Raw genomic sequence first — 14,438 nt, 5'->3', positions numbered from 1 at the left:
CTACCAAGAGGTTTCTAAGCAGCTTCCCAGCCAAATACTGACTCACAATGATCCTACTTTCCTACTGAGACCTGCTGAGTTCCCTCACAACACAAGAGTGCTGCTGACATTTATTGCCCACGTAACTGTGCTACCAAGGTCCCAGGATCAGCGGAGCAGCGATCTGAGAAGAAGCAGCTACTTTTTCATAGAATCATAGAGTAGTCATAGAACGGTTTGGGTTGGAAGGGACCTTAAAGATCATCCAGTTCCAACCTCCCTGCTACAGGCAGGGACACCTTCCACTACAGCAGGTTGCTCCAAGCCCTGTTCAGCCTGGCCTTGAACCCTGCCAGGGATGTGGCAACCTCAGCTTCTCTGGGCAGCCTGTGCCAGTGCCTCACCATTTTCATCATTGTAGTAATGTTTTTATGGATTAATAAGACTTTTTTAAAAAAAAAAGAAGGTTCCAGCAGAGGTTTTATTTCAATCAGGCTGCCCACCAGCAGATAGTCCCCAGGGCAATGGAATATAGTGCTGTCTGAAGCCAACAAAGAGGTCTAACATACATCCCACTTCCAAGGAATTGTCTGTACCCAAGGTGAGCACGTGGCTAGTGTCATTTTCGATTGGTTTATTAGATCAGTTGGAGAGCAGTAAGACCTGATCATTTTCATTCTCAAACGTTAAGCTTTGGCAAGGTTCAAATGAACTTTAAAAATACCTCAAATAAAAATGTTCGCATGACTATTACAAACAAACGATTCTTTTGTATCCCAATGACCATTACTGCATGTACGTTACCTTTTATATTTGCTTTCAGAGTTACAAGCAAAAGAAGCAATAGGGAGGTTTAGGCAAAAGATGTTCTGCCTGTTTTCAGCTTTGCCAGTGGTATCTCAACTTGTTCTATAAGATGGAGTTTAGCAAGTGCACCAGTTAAATCTCAGCTTAGGCTCCAGCTTTTCTCATAAACCTGTTTGCTTCGCACCAGAAAGCAGAAAGGAGGTCAGTTTACTTAGGGATTCCTATGGTTCCAGGACATTGTCAGAGGGCAGAGAGGAGTTTGTATTTCAAACTTGCTCTTTCTAGTGAAATAAAATTAATTAACTTGTTCTATCCATTTGACATCATCACTCCAACTTGTAATAAGCCTGGAAGCAAGATTGTCTCTGAAGATTTCACACTCTATGTTTGAGTCAGCTTTCCTCTTGACAGCAGATATTTACTTCAGTGAATGATAAAGCATTCATCTTTCCTGTTATGAGTACTTAGAAAGTACAATTTCCTTTACCTTGACTGCTCAAATATTTCTCTCAAACCATTTTCAAATGTATACCATATAATTTCCACATTGCTCTGCATTAATTATGCCTTTCTTTCTACAAAGAAGTGATAGCATGCATCTCATACAGCCATTGAAACCAAGAAAGTTTTCAATAGTCACAGCTTCCTAACCGTGTATAGGTGATACTCAATTTTAGCTACAGCTGAAGGTTTGTTAAGATGTCTCCAAACAGCTCATAAATAGGAAGAAGTTAGTTAACTTACGTTTCTACTGCATCTTCTTTATGTTTGAAGAGGACCCTGAAACAGAACCTCAAATCCTAACATCCACGTAGCCAGAGAGCAAGGCTTTGAATTCCCCCATCTGAACCTGCCAATTTAGTTTTAAATTGGATTAAAAAACCCAAAAGAAAAAATTCCACATTCCTAATTGTCAATAATTGTGCCACATGGAAACTTCCTGCAATGATGTACGATCGTGAAAATTTCATGGGCATTTAGGCTTGCCAGCTTTCCCAGCCTTTGAGCTACATCTGGACTTTAATGCTGCCTTGTACTTCTCAGTGGCCCAGTCTCCTTCTTCTGTTGAATAGCAAATGTTTCCTAATGAGCCAACTGTTAAGTTTTGCATGAGCAGGAGGTTTAGGACCAGTACACGCCTATTCACTTGGGCCAGGTGCGCATGTTTGCACAGTGTCCATCCTGCTTTTTTGGTGTGCTCTGTGCAAAGACGTCTTCAGTATGGGTACATGGAAAGACAAAATCTTAGGTTTGCCTCCATCTAGCCTCTAAAATGTTGGGAGTTCAAATGTTTTTAAAGTTACACCACAATATTTGCTTCATTTGTGAAGTGAGAGTCAATACCTTCTGCTGCACTTGGAGCAGAGCATTATCCTGTTTGCAGTCAAGGACAGAAAATGGATTGCAACCACTCAATAGAGGCAGAGATGTGGTGTTGGGTGACGGTGGATACTGGGTTTTTGGGAAAGTGGGATGCTACAGGGGCAGCACGCTTGCTAATGGCAAAGTATTTTTGTTCTCAGAGAAAATATCTTCTCAAATACTTCCCTGTGAATTCAGCCAAGCTGAGTTCTCCGTCTTAAAGAAGGTAGAAGGTCTTTCTTCTGGGTGACCCAGACCCATCCAAATAGGCATCTCAGGAAATAGCATTATTTTCTGGGAAAAAAAAAAAAACCATTGTCAGCTGTGCTGCCTTTTATTTGAGAGTCTTTAAGTATCTATTTGCTAAGGAATCTGAGAAGAGCAGATCAAGCGTAATACCCAGCCAGGATATTAAGTGCAGCAAGGATGATACGGAAAGAGGCTTGAAACTGTTTGCACAGGGAATTTGTGGGTGGCACTCCCCAGAGGAAAGAGCTGGTGAGTTTATCACTAAAAGGGTGCAAATCAACAGCTGCTGCCTTGCAGAAGCTGGAAACCTCAGACTGCAAACTCAGTGGCAGCATTGGGTGGTGATGGATATTTTCTCATTTACCTAAGTCTCTGCAGAGCTCCTCCGCATAAAGTCTTTATCTTGTGCTCTGCTCCAAGACTACACTTTGTCCCTGATTAAGAAGGTAAATCATAAAACCCAGTTATGAAATCAGTATTTCATGGAACTAAGTATCATACTGGGTAAACATCTATCACTCAAGATGTTCCTGACAGAGTGAGTCTGAAATTTTATGGCCCTAATACCTAGATCGTAATCAAAATAGCTTTGACTGTTTCCTTCACATGCATTCTTCCCTCTGAGGGTATTGCAAGATTAAGCAGGTACTGATACATTTTAATTATTTATAGGTAATTCATTTGTTTTGTTATAGACTAGATACTCTAACAGCCTAAGGCAACAGTGCAAGCAAAATCTAAATGCAATGAGGAAGGAAGTAGGCAGATAGTCCATTGGTAGTGTACTGCATTAGGAAAGCCCTGCAAGTTGAGGAATTGCTAATTCTATACATACAGCATCCATGCAGTCACCTATAAATCTGATAAAATATATTATTTTGCCATTTTCTTAGGCTTTGTTTCCACTCCCTGCCTTGTCAAGAGATTGGAAAACAAGGAGAGGGAAACTGGCAGGGTTTGATTCCTGTAGTGCTATCAGTGTGTTAGGTAAGAGTTCAGTTTGGAGCAGTCATGCTGAATTCTTAAATTATGTTTAAAACATTAAAATGTTTTAAAATGAGAAATAAAGATCCGAATTCAACAAGCACTTTAGAGTATTTCTGAGCTTCAGTGCAACTTTGTACGTTTGAGTCTTCTTTTGAGCTCCAGTGCTTCAGCTGAGGTTTCTTTAAATTAAATCGAAAACTTAGTACAATTGTTCTGAATTCAACCTCATTCTTTATAAATGCTAATTCTGAAAGAGCCTGTCCTCCTGTTCATGTCCCCTTCTATTCTGTCAAAACACTGCAGAGCCTACAGCAACTTCTTCCTAAGGCTCTTCCAAAGTTTTGACTTCTTGGTGATGTGGTCAGTCCCAGAGGTGACCAAAATAACGACACCACACCAGTGCCCGCTCCCAATGCCTTTTTACACTGAGATGTGAAATGCAACTGTAAATATTTTGAGGTTTCAGCGCTTTCGGGTTGGTACACAGCATCTGACTCACCGACTGCTGCACAGTGCCTGTGTTTGCTGTTGTGTGTCAGTGCAAGAAGAGAAAGCAGATGATACCGTTATTATGCAAAATCACTTCCACCCACCCTAGTGACTCACCAGCACGTCACCGAGCAGGATTTACATCAGTTTAAAAATACATCTCAGTTATCTATTCCCCCCTCAGCAGATTATTTATTTCTTCCTTCCACTCCTTCTCTGAATGACGACAACACAGCTATGCATTTCCCCCTCAGAAGCAGAGCAGGGCTGGTGGCTGCTCCTGGCCGATTCAGGTCTGTTTGCCAGAAGCAATAGTTTCTTACTTACAGATGGAGCAGAAATGCTGTGTTGCAAGGGCTGCATCTTCCCTCTTCATTGTATAACCAAGCTCTTTTCCTGAGATGGAGGTTTTCTTCTTCAGCTAAGATTTTTTGCCTCTATTAAGAGCAGGTCCATTCACTTGTATCTTCAAGAGTTGACTCATCTGTGAATTAACGTAAGGTAGCACTGATCTCCAGTTGCCGTGATGTGTGCGTCTGTAAATGATGACGACTCAAAGGCTGCTTAACTTAAGACAGCCTGATTTGCCTCAGTTTAAATTTGCTACAGTTTTTAACACCTTAATCAAACAAACTACAGTGGGAAGTCAGTCAGTCCAGGAAAGGAAAATGAAGATAATTTCTTTTAGAATAGCTAGCTATGCCTCAGTGGTGACATGCTACATCTGTATTATGGAAACACTGCAACAGATTTTGACCTATTAATGGTATTAAATAATTACTTGCTTTCTTTTGGTGGTTTGTTGCTTGTTTTGTTTAGGGTTTTTTTAGGAATTCTACTAAATTATTAATTTTTTGGTTCTCTGCTCTACCATATTTTGTGGCAAAATGTGAGTAGATGGTGTTTAATTGTATTTGAATACTTGGGCTTAATTTAAATTGTGATAGGATGGATTTGCAAATCTGAACATTTGGAGGTTTAGCTCCGTGCCTCATTTCTCAAACCCACAAAAAGGGAATTCCGGCCTTTGGGTTTCTGCTAAAGTAAATATATACATATTGAATTGGATACCATGCTGGTACCCAAACTAGGAAGCAGTGTATAAAAGCAAAAAAGTCTATCAAGAAGATCCATCCTCCGAAGGAGCCAGCTGCTCTCGAGGAGGCAGGGGCACATTGAGCCAAGGGAGCATTGCCTTCCATGGCGGCTGCTGAGCCAGAGCCATTTGGCCTGCTCCAGGGACCTCAGGGCTTACTGGCTGTGTTTAAATCTGCTTTCATCAGTTTTCCTTGGAGCTCTCAGGTCTGGCTCAGTCTGAAGGCCCAAACCTGAAGAAAACCCCACCAGAAGCAGCTTCGCTCACCTGCCCTAATAATAACAACAAAACCACCACCACCATTTACTGCTCCCATTTCAAGAACTTCATCACCAGATATTACTTAGGTTATGAAAACCCATTTCAGTGTAACTAATTTTATTTATTAATGAATTGTCCTGAGTTTGAAAACAATGATTTACAACCTCGTTGTCATGATGTGGTTGAATGATGTGCTGAAGTTTCTGCTTTTTTACACATGGCACCAAAATTGCAACTTCAACAATTACCAGATTTCACTGTAAGACATTCCTAGTAAGTGCTCCTTAGGGCACCATGATACTGCTGTTCTCTTTCGAAAGCACAAAGCAGAGGTGCTATACACTGAATAAAAATCTGTTATTTTAAACACTGTGGTTTTCCTTTTAGGTTTTCTTCCTATCTGCATTTTGCCTTTTTAACCTGGCAAATCTCATCTGATATCTTTTATGTTCATTTTTACACAGAGAGGATGGGACTGCAATCATTGAAGTATAACTTGTTACTCTATTTAGATGTTTAAGACTATGTGTTTTACCAGCAAATAAGCACTAGGTCAGTGAGGCATTTCGAGCCAGCAGCAGAAGCTGAAATTCTGTGAGCTTTGCCAAACATGACTGCCCTGTTAGGCTTAAAGACATTCACACTCCAGTCTTCATTAAAAATATCTGTAGTCATGATTGAATACAACATAAATGTTATACAAAATCTTGACAGCTTTGAATTATCCCTTTCTTCTGTTGCTACTTGGTTTTAAGAGGGAAGCAGTTTGTCCTAGCTATGTGCAAAACACTCAGAGAGCTGCCTTGGAAGAAATTGTCCCACCATGAGATGAGAGTTTCATTAGCTGATTTCCACTTTGGTTCTCCTGCTAGTCATCTCCCTTGGTTCATGAGACGAACTCACAACACTAGAGCTCTTCCCTTGAGAGGGCATCGAGGACTCTAGATCAAAATACAATTATTATGATCTTCTTTTGAGTTATTCTGTTATTCTATGACCTCCTTTGTTGCTAGCCTAGTGCATGAAAGAGATTTCAAAGATTTGTAGAGTCTGATCAGACCCATACTTCAAGGAGAGGGAGAGGCAAAAGCAAGCTCTGGTGATTTCTGTCAGTGAAGATCCTCATGGAATCATAGAATGGTTGGGACCATAGAATGGGAGGGACCTTAAAAACCATCTAGTTCCAACCTCCATCACATGGGCAGGGACACCTTCCACTAGACCAGGTAGCTCAAAGCCCTATCCAGCCTGGCCTTGAAACTCCTCATGTGAAAACATGAAAAGTCCTGCTCAAAAATCACTACAGGTGTGAGAGGAGGTTAGCAAAGTCAATTCTGTCCCCGCTAAAGGAACAGTTTTATTTCCCCATCCTTCCGGAAGAGAAGAGTCAGAGGTTTGTGCAAGATTGTATGCAGGTATTGCTGTGCGCAAATAGCATTCCCTTGTGAGAAATGATCCAGAAAAGGCAGGAGAAATTCACACATGGCCACAGTGTTAGTCACAATTTAACAGGCTCAAGGCCTATTTTTAAACACGATCCTATGAGCATATCGTGTTGGTCAACCATACAGCTTTCTGTAGTTGTGGCCTGGCTATAACCCTATACTCACTAATGCCATTGCAAATCTGAGAATGGGAGAAGCCTAATTTCTGATAAAATCAGGATGTTTCTTCATCTTCATTGTGGAAAGAGAAAGATGGGGGTAAAGAGAGGACAGAGAACAACAGCTGTCATACCAGTATAGTTGCAGAAAACGTACCTCAGCCGTAATTGTGAGGTTAATCAGAGCACAGTGAGGAGACAGATTAAACAGTCGTTTTAGTGAAAGATCAGCCTTCTCCAGCTGTCACCGAACGCAGGCAAAGTCCGCTCATTCACCCTGAGAACGTTCCCTGAATTTTGGATTTATTCAACTGCAGTTTCCAGAAGGAGTTGTGCTACAGACCACAGCACATCTGTAGGGCATTGCCTCTCTTGGCTGTTAAGTCTATCCACAACATCACTTGAGCTCAGATTGTTCATTGCCAGTTTCACTCTGCACCTGAGAGTCCTCACTGTGTGCCATGGGGCTATTGCACTACATCTGTGCAAGAAGAGCCTGAGTCAGAGAGCCTCAGGACCATGGGCCAATAGCAAGTGGGGCATCAGTTGTTATTTGCTCTTTGGTTCCTGATGGTTGAGACAGTCATGAGCCCAAATCTGCTGTTGCTGACCACAGCTGTATCACTGATACCATATCAGTGCATTCAAGGTTTGTCTGGGCTCACACACAACAGGATGGCAGCACCTTACAGGTGTAAAATACTTCAAGAACATCTAAAAACCGACAGCAAATAGAAAGCTTAAAGCAGCCTGGTATAACACTGTGATTTGCAGAGAGCTCTTTGCAAGAACTGCAGCTCGCAACAAGAGGTTGGAGACATTGTAGTATGGAAATGAAGCCCTTGGTTTTCAGTTAGAGATGAAGACATCGAACTCTGTCTATGTCCTGTTACAGTTGGTGGGGATCTAACGAATAGCTTGAAAAGCAGTTCAGCTGCCCAGCCAGAGAGGGGCCAAATCAGAGAGACAAGCAAAGCACCTAGTGACCCAGGTAAGATCCAGAAGGATATGGGCCTCCCAATGGCCCCTTGTCTTACCTGCCAGTCCTGTGGCTGGACTCAACCACCTTAAAGGTCTTTTTCAACCTAAACGATTCTATGATTCTACCAGGGTGTCTCAGCTGCCTTACCTTGTGTGAAACAGCACTGGACATCTCTGTTTACACAGCTGTGGCAAACTGCGTATCAGGCTGTCTATGGTGAGAGCTTAGACATCCAGCCAGCACGCAGACAACATGATTTTTGCTGTCTAGAGCTGAATCTCACACCTCCTCTTGCTTGCTACCTTCTGTCTGCTAACTCTGCTCCTCCAGTTCTTTCGCAGGAGATTCTCACACATCCTGAATCCTTTGCCATCCAAAAAGGTCGGGTAGTTAAAAATTCATTGCTTTGAGATATTACCATTTGTGAAGGTTTACTTAAGATATGGCAATCTGTTAGTAATTACATGAAAAAAAGAATATCGTTAGTACTGTAGAGTAGCTGACCTGCTTCTAAAGGCCGCTTTGAAATTCACAATTATCTTCTTCTAAAACTCAAATTTCACAGCTTTGGGGATTCTCTTGCGTGGTTTTTTTCATTTTTAATTAGGAAATAGTTCAAAAGGAACAATGTTCTTGCATAGTTATTTTAAAACTTAAATGGATTTTGTATTATTGTTCAGATTTGTCTATTAAGTTCTTGGGGTCAGTTGTGTGAGAGCTGATGAGAGATAAGAAGGCCTCAGTGAGGAACCTGAACCGTCTTCCAGCAAAGCAGAGCAACAGGAAAATTACAGGTTTTATTCAGCATTTTGACTGTAATTGTAATTCTAGCCTGATGGAAACAAGTAACAAAACCGTCATTAACTGAAATAGGGACAATATTTAACCCATTCATTTTAGCTTTCTCGGTTTCGAAGCTCTAAGAGTTGAAGTGCTTGTATATTTATATGGGAAATATTATTACAACAGCTTTTTTCACCCAAGCACAAGAGAATCCTTTTCTACCTGCCTTAAGTAATACCTTCTGAGAAGGTCAAAGTATTTAATGAATCTGCAGCTGCTTTTTAAGAATTTAAAGGTTTGGGGCTTTTTTAAGAATGTATTTTTACCTGATTATCTTAAGATAGTTTTCCATTAGCAAAAAAACATAAAATTATTCAAAACCACAACTTTACTGTACTAACCACATTAACTATTAGAAAAATGCCAGTACACATGTTGCCATCAGGCTAAGAAATAAACCAAGAAATAGTTTTACTGATGTCTACAAATATTCACATGGATGAATCTGGCAAGTTAGGCTGCTGTTTAGCTATGGGAGATAAAAACAAGGATGCATCTGAATTCAGGGCAACCAAGTGGGGATTGCAGATATACTTAATATTTCTAAGAAAACCAGACTGCTGAGAAGAGAGAAAGAATATTGCTTAGCAACATGAAGACATTCAAAACTGCAGCCTCTGGTAGTCAGCTTATAAATCCAAGTGGAAAAAAGGAAGGGAGCAGTGGAAGACCATAAAAGAGAGCCAGGGAAAGATGGAAAAGTCAGAGTAGCAGAAGGACAAAAACCTGAAGGATTCAGTAAGGAACATGGAATGACCTGTGACAGTGATGTAACCAATATGAAAGAGCAGAAGACAGGGGAGCAAGCAGGGCTGAGCAATTGCCCTAGGGTGCTCTGGTGTGGGAAGCAGCTCCTTACCAAGCGAGATTGCTCTGTGTATCCCACACTGATGCTTGTTCTTGCTTTCTCCCTCATGTTTACAGGTGAGTGAAGTTGAAAACAGTTTTTCTGTTTTCTGTTTGCTGAAGCAGGTAGCTGGTACATAGGAAAAGAGGTCCTTGTCTGCTGGCCCAGTTGGCAGACCTGCTTTGGACTGACACTGTTACTGACACAAGAGTGAGAAGAGCAAAATGTATGCCAGAATAAAGTAATCAAGTAACGATGTCCACAGTGTCTCTGTCCACAGAGACAAGGAATTTCTCCTGGAGTCTGGAAGGAAAAGACAAGCCTCTGCCAGGCTCTATTAGAAGCTATGAAACCCCTAAATTTCGAATAGGTAACTTGAAACCCAAGTTTGTTGTAGAAGGAAAACTCTGTAGCTCAGGAACTACAGGAGCATTTTCACGCATCAAAAAAATTCAGAAACCCATTTAAAAACAGAGGAGAGGATTAAAAGGCCTGTGACAATGTTTTATAGCCTTCAGCTGCAGGATTGCTTTATCTTTCCCTTTGCTGCCATTGGTTTGAAGCAGGGTCATGTACTGCAAAAGGAGACAGTACCTAAGGTTGAAAGTTGAAGACTTTTGCTTTGATGGAAAAAAAACCCATGTGATCCCTAATAATCCTTTCAGTTAATACGTGGTAAAATGAACAGAAACAGTAAACAGCGTAGTCAAAGAATACACTTTTAAAATATCGAAATCTGACAATGTACCTGAAACTAGACATACACTATTTTAAGTAGCAATTGTGAGTCCACCAGAACTCTGTTCCACTGGTCAGGCTCTTCAGTGAGAGGTTGAATATGTACATGACACCATACAAATCTCTATGGAGTATGGGGAAGCAAAGCATAACACTTATGGACAGTATGAAGAAATTCCTTGGCATTACGGGCCCGTGAGATGACATTATGAAAAGACGAAACATTGCAGCTCAAATACAAACCACTCAGCAAAGGCGGAGCGCTCCAAACAGCGGCTTTTTTAAAGTAGCTCGAGATCGCTCTCTGGAGGTGAAAACTGAAGATTTCCATTCTGAAGACTACAACCACAACAGGGCGCGTAGAGCACACCACAGACACAGTGCGGGACTGGAGAGGATGTTAATGAGCCTACGTAAGACAAAAGCTGAAATCACCACATTTTTTGGAAGAGCAATACTGGGGCAATAAATAGGGAACAGCTCCTCAACACTGTGCATGCTCATGCTTCTTTAACATAAAACTGCAGCTGTCTATTCACAGCTGGCTCTCCAACATCCACTTTTGCTTAACTTGGCTTCCCCTGTAGTTTTCCCATTGACTCTGTCCAGTGCAGGACTCTCCAAAAGTGTCCACACAGACACAGCTTCTCAGGTGCATCACCATCTAGCCCCCATGTCTTAGGGAAATACAACATCGCAATAAGCTGCTTATGGACTCGAACCTCAGGAAAATCCAATTCAATGAAGTTGCAGGAATTCAAATATTACACTTGTATTCCTCCTGACCCTACAAAACGCAAGCTACTTGGTGACACACAAACCCCAGACCTTTGCAAGATAAAGTATTTGTGATTTACCTACTCGTGACTCTCGCAGTTAATGCCACAGTATGGAAAGTGACGGAGTTAATTTGTTTATACCGAAGCAACACTAAAAGATCCCAGGCAGGGATCCCATCCCCACCAAGCGAAGGGTGATACCCCGTGTTTGTGACTCCTCTCACATATTATTGCACTCTTGAAGGTGTTTACGTCAGTTTTAGATGAACTATACACTGCCTGCCTGGAGACAAATACTAAGCTAGTGGCAAATCACTCTAAGAATCCAGTCCCAGTTGGGCAGAAGACAAACACTGCACTTGTTGACAGAAGCAATGCAGCAGGACTGAAACACACGTTCTGCAGTGGGAATTCTGAAACAACCCCACCAAATTCACATACAAGAGTATCCGGGAAGAAGCTACCTTCTGAACAGTTCTGCTCAGGAATCAGTCACTGACGGCAGTGTTTTGCTGTATCTAGTGGTTCAGCAGAACATAGATGCATTTTTCTTTCAGAAAGCTTTCCAAATTATCACTACGGTTTTGAAAATTAAACTTCCCCAGATGTGGTACTTCACATTTCACCCTGCCGAACTTCACGAAGTTCCCATCTGCCCATTTCTCCAGCGCACCAAAGGCCCTCTGAATGGGAGCATGTGAGGTATGAGCCACTCCTCCTGGTTTTGTATCACCAGCAAACTTGGTGAGGGTGCACTCTGTCCCATCATCCAGGACATCAATAACAATGATAATCAATACTGGCCCCAGTATTGACCCCTGGGGTACACCACTAGGTAAGTGGCCTCAGGTTGGACTTTATGCCACTGATAACAGGTGGCAGGTCCTGTTTCGAGACCTTCAGTTCACCTGGATTTCAGTTGACCTCACTGTCCCCCTACCTCATCCGCACTTCATCAGTTTGTCACTAAGGGTGCTAGAGGAGACAGTGTCAAGCACATGGCTAAGTCAAGATAAACTCCTCTCATGCACTGTGCTAATGTCATTGTAGAGGGCTATCAGGTTGGTAAGGCACAAATCCACACTGACCCCACCTTTAACCACCTTCCTAGCCTTAATATAGCTTGCTCCATCATCTTCCAGGGGATCATGGTAAGGATGACCAGACAGTACTTCCCCAGGCTCTCTTCCTACTCTTCAAGATACAGTGGTGTTTGTTTCCTTCCAACAAGTTTGTTTGTGGTTCATTTTAAGTTCACTGAAATTCTCCTGCTCTGTCCTCAGCTATGGTGACATTCCTCCATGCCCCTTCCTGCTCATTAATGAATTACTAGCTGCCCTTCTACAATCCCCGAGCTACCACATTTCCTCCTCTTCTACTCTCTGTTCTCCACTCCTTCCTTAGTCCTGGTGATCCTGGAACTCACTGCAGGTATTGCTTTGTCATATGATTTCATTATTAAGTTTTGTCAGCTTTCAAACAGTACCCATGAGCATTTCAAGATCTATGCTAAATATACTAAAATATTTGTACACTGCTCTTTCAGATACTTGTGCTGCGCAATAGCCGTCTCCTGAGATTTTTACCTACAGAGATGTAAATTGACAATCCAGTTATGCCTGCTTTTCCTATTAGGACTGATGTTTATTATAATAAAAATAAAATTCCCATACTCCCCACATTCCCGAGTAGACTACACTCTTCATTTCTTCCACAAACTAATTCTTATCTGAATCACCTGGCATGCTTCTCAGAGTGAAAATTTTCCATTTCTACAGTTCTAACCCTGTTCCATTTGCCAGAAATCTTTTAAGAACCATAGAAATATAACAAACAGTAAAAAGTGGTTTTGGTTCTAGCCTTTCTCTATAAATCAAATCTAACACAGACTAACTCCCACTCCCTGTATCCATAGCATCTCTCTTCACCCCCTACAAAAGCCCAGCAGTATCAGACGTCAGCTATTCCAAGACTGGTCACTAACATTTAATACTCTGTAATCGTCACTTCCTTGTGAACAGCAGTTCTGAGTCTGTTCAGCCACAGATAACTGTAGTTTAGATACGTCACTGAAAGGAAATAAACAGCAGGTATCTGCCTGCAGCCCATGGAGCAGGCATCGTGTCGTAGGCCCTGGAGAGGTCTATGCTGGAGCAGACATCCACCACACTGTAGCCTCTGGAGGACCCGAATTGGGACCAGATGGACATGCCCTGAAAGAAATGTGGCCCACAGAAGACCCATGCCAGACTAGTTCATGCTGAAGGACTATAGCCTGTGGAAGGAACCATGCTGGAACAGGCGAAATGCAAAAGAAGAAAGGTGAAGCTAAGAGGAACTGCTGTTAAGTGGTGTCGTAGTTTAAACCAATCCACACAGGTTGTCCACTCACCCACCCCCCCGACCCTCCCCACTCCCGGAGGGATGGGGAGGAAAATCAGGAGAATGTAACTCCCACGGGTTGAGATAAGAACAGCCCAGTAACTAAGGTATAACACAAATCACTACTGCTACCACCAATGATAATATTGATAAGAGAAAATAACAAGAGAATACGATACCACCGCCGAACGAGTTCGACCCCCCCGAAGAGCGAGAGCCTGCCCCTTCCGGGTAACTTCCAGTTCCCCCTCCAGGCATGACGTGCTATGGTATGGAATACCTCTTTGGCTAGTTTGGGTCAGGTGTCCTGTCTCTGCTTCCTCCTGGCCTCCCTCGTCCCCAGCAGAGCATGAGACTCACAGAGTCCTTGGCCAGAATAAACATTACTTAGCAACAATTAAAAACAATCGGTATTATCAGCTCTCTGCCCAGGCTGGAAGTCAAAACACAGAGCTTGCACCAGTTACTAAGAAGGAGCAAAACGGCTCCTGGTAAACCCAGGACAAGTGGCCATAACCCCAATTCCTCATCCCTCTCTACTGCTGGGCAGAAGGAAGTAGGTTGGGAATAAAAGAAGTGAAGTTGAGTCTCAGAAAAAAGAAGGGACATAAGGTGTTTTATTTTTCTCCTGCTTCTCACCATCCAAATCTATTTTAACTGGCAATAAACTTCATCCTCCTCAAGTCAAGTCTGTTTTGCCTGTGACAGTATAACGACTGCTTCCCTCACCTTGGGTGGTGATGTCATTTTATTGTCCAGCTGGCTTTTGCTTCCATTCTTTTGGGAAGAATCTAGTGCTGCTTTAGCAGGCACTAGGTAACTTGAACAGCGTATAGAACACAGTAAAGCAGTTTGTGTGGTACTTACTGGAGACCTAAGCCTTTATACTGCACTTTTTTGTAGGAAGGCTTTGAAAACAAAAATCCAAAAAGAACTAAGATTAAGAACAAAGAGAACAGTTTGGCCCAATTCCTTCCATGATCAAGAAAGCAGAATTAAATGCTTCCAGTGGACCAAAAAGAAAACCTCTTTAC

Source organism: Lathamus discolor, chromosome 2 (genome assembly GCF_037157495.1).
Source record: "Lathamus discolor isolate bLatDis1 chromosome 2, bLatDis1.hap1, whole genome shotgun sequence".
Lineage (NCBI taxonomy): Eukaryota > Metazoa > Chordata > Aves > Psittaciformes > Psittacidae > Lathamus > Lathamus discolor.
The sequence above is the reverse complement of the archived record's forward strand: the minus strand, read 5'-3'. Positions refer to the sequence as shown.